This window comes from Passer domesticus, unplaced genomic scaffold (genome assembly GCF_036417665.1).
Source record: "Passer domesticus isolate bPasDom1 unplaced genomic scaffold, bPasDom1.hap1 HAP1_SCAFFOLD_102, whole genome shotgun sequence".
Lineage (NCBI taxonomy): Eukaryota > Metazoa > Chordata > Aves > Passeriformes > Passeridae > Passer > Passer domesticus.
Genome location: NW_026989903.1, coordinates 1 through 6,575, shown reverse-complemented (window position 1 = coordinate 6,575; position 6,575 = coordinate 1). Strand labels below are relative to the sequence as shown.

General features: G+C 47.9%; 1 long non-coding RNA gene across 1 annotated transcript; it reads right to left on the bottom strand.

Annotated features, from left to right (window-relative positions):
* Window positions 1-3,142: 3,142 nt before the first annotated feature.
* On the bottom strand, window positions 3,143-4,448 carry LOC135291678 (uncharacterized). Its single transcript, XR_010354431.1, has 2 exons — window positions 4,309-4,448; window positions 3,143-3,334 (listed from the first exon to the last, which is right to left on the bottom strand). It is a non-coding gene; the product is annotated as an uncharacterized LOC135291678 (long non-coding RNA).
* Window positions 4,449-6,575: the final 2,127 nt, after the last annotated feature.

Below are 6,575 nucleotides of genomic sequence, written 5' to 3'. Positions count from 1 at the left end.
GGCCTGGTCTTGCCCCCAGCTGGGCAGGGGGCTGGGTGAGGGGAAGCAGTTGAGGTTTATCTTGTTCACTTCCATCTCTGCAGTCCTGTAGTACGGACAGATCCCGGGAGCCGCTTCCTTCTGCAAGAGTGGCTCTCACGGGACTGGGCACCCCAGGGCTCTGCACCCCTTATATACCCCCAGCTATGGTGGGGCCCTCTGATGTCACAATGGTCTGTGGGCACTGTCATGTCCTGCATCATCAAGGGCCCTCTGATGCCACAATGGTCTGTGGGCACCGTCATGTCCCGCATCATCAAGGGCCCTCTGATGTCACAATGGTCTGTGGGCACCGTCATGTTCCGCATCATCAAGGGCCCTCTGATGTCACAATGGTCTGTGGGCACCATCATGTCCTGCATCATCAAGGGCCCTCTGATGTCACAATGGTCTGTGGGCACCGTCATGTCCAGCATCATCAAGGGCCCTGTGTCACAAAGGGTCACACCCAGCGCCCCATCCACAGCGGAGCCCACTGGAAACTGCATGGAGGAGCCCCCGGACTTGGGCACTTGTAGTCCTTGGTGTGCCCAGGCCCCTCCCGCAGTCCCACAGTGTACCCACTGTGCCATGGTCCCACTTGACAGCCTGACGTGCCCCCTGCAGAGCCCTGGCTTTGGAGAGTGGGCTACTCTGGGCACCAGCCATTGGCCAGATGGAGACAGCCAGGGACTTGTGGGCAGTGGCTCCATGTGCAGCTGCAGGCTGGGGATGGGGGGTGTCCCTCAGGGCTCTGCCTTGGCCCTGGGGCTCTTTTGTGGCTTCCCCAATGGCACAGGCAGTGGATCAATCTCCCCCTCAGCACGTTTGCAGGGGATGGGGGAGCTGAGACGGGCAGGGGCACCATGGCAGGATATGGCCATGCACAGGAACCTGGACAAGCTTGAGAAGTGGGAGACAACCTCATCTGACAGCTTCATGAGGTCCCACAAGGCCAAGTGCCAGGTGCTGCAACCTGGCCCAGAGCAATTCCTGAGTCCCGGATTCATCCGGGGCAGAAGAGACCTTCAGATGTGTCCATTTGGTGCCGGCTCCCTGGCTGCTCCCAGCACCTCCAGAACCAGCACTTGGCTGGGTTTGGGCCTTTCCCATGCCTACTTCCCGCAGGGCTGGCCAGAGGGGAGCATCCCCAGCCTATGCCTCTGCCCCCCAGCCCCTGTGGGCTGCTGTGGGTGGGAATGCTCCAGAGGGGAATGTCCTTGCAGCAGAAAGTGCCAGAGAGAGCCCAGAGCCAAAGAGTCTCTCTCCTGTAGGCACTGCTTCTTCATTGCATTGAAATATTTCCAGTGCTGGAGTGGGCTAATGGGTGTTCCTCATCCCACCCAAAAAGAAGCTGATGGTTGGCTATTATTTGAGAATTTCTCTCAAGTTGAGCCTGGCAGGGGGTTATTTACAGGGAGAAGCTGCTACAATAAATACCCTGATGCCTCCCCCAGGGTCTGTGTGTTTCAACACTCTTGGCCATTGCAGATGTAATAATCACAGAACTGAGGTCATTTGATATTACAGAAAGCTTAAAAAACTATGCATGGGAAGGTCATAACGAAAATTTCTAACTAACAAAAACTGGTTTCTCCTGCAGTCTTGAACTCATGTGCTTATACCCTTCCCAAAAGAAAACCTATTCACTGAAGATGCATCATCATCCCAAAAACATGTTGAAATTAGGCTCGTGATTCCCTCAGGGACTAGGAGATAATGTTTTGCTGCAGCCAAAAGGTTATTAGAAAAAAGAATGAAAGCTGTTGGTGCTAGGTGGTGTTAGTTCTGGTTTGCATTTGTTCCAGTTCATTTCTTGGGTGTTGCTGTGAGTTGGAAAAGGGGCAGGGTTGAACACCAGAATAAAAGAGAGGTAGGAGAAGAGGAGAGGGGACAGAAAAGTAGGCTGTCAGGAGAGAATGTAACTTGCCTAGCACCCAGCCAAAGGGGAAGGGGACAGGGATCACCCAAGGCTGTGAAAAGCAATGAAAAACAGCATTGTGTTGGTGTGTGTCTATGTTCAGCTCTCAGGAGACAGAGATACACAGCGGGCTCAGTTGAATCCTTACTAAGAAGAAGGTTCTCGTTTGCTTTAATGACTTTGTCTCCACTTAATGGTAACTAAGAGTTTGTTTATTTCTAACACCTCTCTCCGAGCAGCTCAGAGCGGCACTGCACAGTGCTTGCTGTGCTCCAGAGAGCACAAAGCAGGCTGGCCTGGTGGCCCTGAATATTTCTGCAAAACACTCTGCATTTCACACCTTTGCTGTGGCTCAGGGCAGAACTGCAGGCCTGCAGGCGCTTCCTGGCAGAGCTGTGGGAGGCACTGGCTCCTGCAGATGGGAGCTGCCAAGCTGTCAGTGCCTCAGGCTGGCCTGGCTTGCCCTGGCACAAGTGCCGTGCCTGAAGGACGCTGCCCTGTGCTCCAGCCTGCCCAGCAGCCCGGCTCCCTGCGCCGCTGCCCAGAGTGCTGCACACACTGCTGCCCTTTGCCAGGAGTCACAGGGCAGCCGGCACAAGAGTAGGAATCCTCAGCCAGGCCACTGGCCCTTGGCTGCCCCTGGCCTTCCTCTGCTCCTGGGCAGACTCCAGACAGCCAATGCCTCCAGTCTGGGCTGTGCCCAGCACGGCTACGCTTCCCCTCGGGAGCAGCCAGCTGCCACCTGGGCTCTGAGAGCGGAGGATTCGCCCGCTGCCAGGAAGAGGCACCCAGGGCCCGGCTGCTGCCTCCTGCAGCTCCAAGGGCCTCCTTCCAGCCAGTGGGTTACATTCCAAAAGCAGCATGGTCTGGAGAGCATAAATGAGGATGAGCATTCCCCAATTTGACACCATAGCAAAGACACTGTATGGGTGACTTCCACCTTTAAGAAACAAAAGAAAATTTACAAGGAAATCAAGAGCTTATTCAGAGAGTGAGAAGGAAGGAAATTTCAGGGAGAGTTTTGGTTTCAGAAACTTATTAATTTCTAATCAGCAGGCCCTATTAGACAATCATAACCGAAACCTAAGCCTAGTCCTAAACCCTAACCTGAACCTTAATCCTAGTCCTAACCCTCGTCCTAACTCTAGTCCTAACCCTAACCCTGACCCTGACCCTAACCCTAACCCCAACCCAAACCCTAACCCCAACCCTAACCCTAACCCCAACTCTAACCCTAACCCTAACCCTTGTCCGAACCTACAATCCTGCCCTGTGCCGGTTGAGAAGTAAATGGTCCTGATGTGATTTTCAGTTTCTTTGGTCATTCCTCTTCTTCACTGAAACAATCAGTGGCACCAGGCTGGATGCAGGCTCAGCAAATCTTACAAATGGATGCTGCCCAAAGGAAAAAAGAAAATCAACAAAAATCAATGAACCATGACTTTCCGAGCTCAGTGCTTCACAGGATTCACAGGGGCTCCTAGAAAGATCCAGAAAGATGGACCATCTGCACCTCCATCTTTATGTGCAGGACCTTGCCATCACAGGCAAACCTGGCCAAGACTCCCACTCATCCCATTTAACCAGGTGTCTTCATCTTGCTGGGATTTTTGCCCTGCCAGTGCTCTAGAAATGGTGCTTTCTGTCCTTGGAGTTTCTTCTTTTCAGGAAACTCCAAAGCCTCACATTGGTCCCTGTCTTTGAAAGACAGGCACTGTGCTGATTCCCACAGGGAGACAGAGCAGTGTCTACCTTTCCATGCCCTGCCCTGCCCCTCCTGTGCTGGATGGCACCTTCCTTCCCAGCAGGGACAGCCCAGTGGCACTGGCTGCTGCACTTCCCTCTCTGCCACACAACCTGGCAGTAACCCTGGGGCAGTTCCTGTCTGCTTGAGCGTGCCAGGCAGCAGATGGGGCTGGGACAAGTCCCTCTCAGCTCTCCCTGTTTGCGTGCCAGAAGCCTCGAAGGGTGGGGTGGGGGGCACAACCAGGGCCCCTCAGAGGCTGACAGTGAACCCCCCACAGTCCATCCTGCCCACAGCCAAATCTCTGAACACTCAGCCAGCCTGGCTTCCTTGGGTTCCTGCACCACCTTTGCATGTCTCTGTACTCTGCATTGCTCTACTTAAATTCTTTTGCCATTGGATAAAATGGAGCACCCCACCAAATTACAAAACAGGGCAACAGAAGCAGTCAGAGGACAGAGCACGTCTCTTCTGAGGACAAGCTGAGACACCAGGAGTTATTCAGCCTAGAGGAGAACAGGCCCCAGGGAAACTTCATTGCTATGTTCCAGTATTTCAAAGGGGATTCTCAGGAATCCCATCCCTCGCACACCCTGTTTCACCTGCGGCCCCCTTTGCATTTTACCTGCAGGAGCTCCTTGGCAGACCAGCGCTGCTCCTTGTCTGTCTGCAGGCAGCAGCTCAGGAAGTCACACAGCCAAGGTGAAAACAGGTTGGGCTGCAGCAGCTTTGGTATCCCTCGTCTGGCTATCATGAGTCGAGGCTGGGGAAAAGGAAACACGAGGCTCCACCTGTTGCTTTCACATCTGTAACTGCTCTCCCAGATCCCACTGTTTAACCCCTGTTCTTCAGTGGCAGTTTCTGCCCTGGCAGAGACCCAGAGATGCCTTTCCTTTACCAACCAAACACCCAAACCCCAATGCAGCCACAGCTTTTCCAACATTCAGCAGATCTTGCCTTGGCAGCTGATTTCATTGACTGACCTACTCAGTGGGAACTACATCACCAAAAGCATGTTTTGTTTCTCTGAGGATTCACACACACCTGACAGGCAATTTGGAAGGGGAGGTTTGCTCTATCTATACTATTTCCAAGGATTATTACATGAAAATAATCTCTGCAGTGCTTGTTGGTCCCTTAAGCACAGCTGCCATAAAACAAAAATCATCAAGGTTTTTTTTTTCTCCTCTTTTAAAAAATGCAGAAGCAGAATCCATCTAAAATAGACAGCAATAACAATGGGAAGAGGCCTTGGAGTCTCCATGAAAGTGCCTGCCACCATAGTAAGAGCTCTGTGCTGGTGGCACTGAAAAAGATGGTGACCAAAGAGACTTTGTGACTTTCTTGTTCAACCCAGAGGAAAATTTCCTTCACTTTTCCCACACCACCAGAGGTCACAAAGAGGGTTTTATCCTGTCCCTCTGCAGCTGAGCTCAGCCACTGGACACAGTGGGGAGCTGGAGTCCTCACTGCCATTAGAACTGTGCAGCCCAGGGATGGCCCTGCTCCTGTGCTGCAGAAACACAGCACCGGCGCCGACTGCCCACGGGTGGATCCCAGCCCAGGCACCTGGCTGCAAGCTCACCAACTTGTTAAAGCACCAAGAAACAGCCAAGGATTGGCATACAATTCCAACTGCAGTCAGAGCAAAACACATCCTAAACATCTCCACGCCACCCAAATGTACAGACGATTTGAAAGCCTGAAAGTTTTGAAGACCTGCAGGGATTTGGAAAAGACACTACAAAATGGAGGAAAATTGATGTGCTTTGGTTAATAAAGAGAAAAGCAAGCAGAACTGCTTGGGCATTGCTTTGTGTTTTTTTCTCATTTCTTTCTTTTTCTTTTGCTTTTGCTTTTGCTTTTGCTTTTGCTTATGCTTTTTCTCTCTTTATCTTTTTCTTTTTCTTTTTTCTTTTTCTTTTTCTTTTTCTTTTTCTTTTTCTTTTTCTTTTTTCTTTTCTTTTTCTTTTGCTTTTTCTTTTTCTTTTTCTTTTGCTTTTTCTTTTGCTTTTTCTTTTGCTTTTTCTTTTTCTTTTTGCTTTTTCTTTTTTCTTTCTCTTTCTCTTTCCTTTTTTCTTTTTCTCTTTCTTTTTCTCTTTCTTTTCCTTTTTCCTTTTCTCTTTCTTTTCTTTCTTTTCTCTTTTCTCTTTTTCTTTTTCTTTTTTTTTCTTTTTTCTTTTTCTTTTTCTTTTTCTTTTTTCTTTTTCTTTTTCTTTTTCTTTTTCTTTTTTCTTTTCTTTTCTTTTTCTTTTTCTTTTTCTTTTTCTTTTTCTGTTTCTTTTGCTTTTTCTTTTGCTTTTTCTTTTGCTTTTGCTTTTTCTTTTGCTTTTTTCTCTTTCTCTTTCTATTTCTTTGTCTTTTCCATTTTCTTCTTTCTCTTTCTCTTTCTCTTTCTCTTTTTCTTATTCTCTTTCTTTTTTGTTTTCTCTTTCTTATTCTTTCTCTTTCTCTTTCTTTTTCTTTTTCTCATTGTTTTTTATTTTTCTATTTCTTTTTTTTTCTTTTTCATTCATTCTTTCTCTTTATCTTTCTCTTTCTCTTTGTTTTTCTTTTTCTCTTTCTCTTTCTCTTTCTCTTTCTCTTTCTCTTTCTCTTTCTCTTTCTCTTTCTCTTTCTCTTTCTCTTTCTCTTTCTCTTTCTCTTGCTTTTTCTTTTGCTTTTTCTCTTCTCTTTCTTTTTCTTTTTCTCTTTTTCTTTTTCTTTTTCTTTTTCTCATTCTTTTTCTCATTCTTTTTCTTTTTCTTTTTCTTTTTCTTTTTCTTTTTCTTTTTCTTTTTCTTTTTCTTTTTCTTTTTCTTTTGCTTTTTCTTTTTCTCTTTCTTTTTATATTTCTTTTTCTTTTCTCCTTCTCTTTCTTTTTCTTTGTCTTTTCCATTTTCTTTTTCTAGT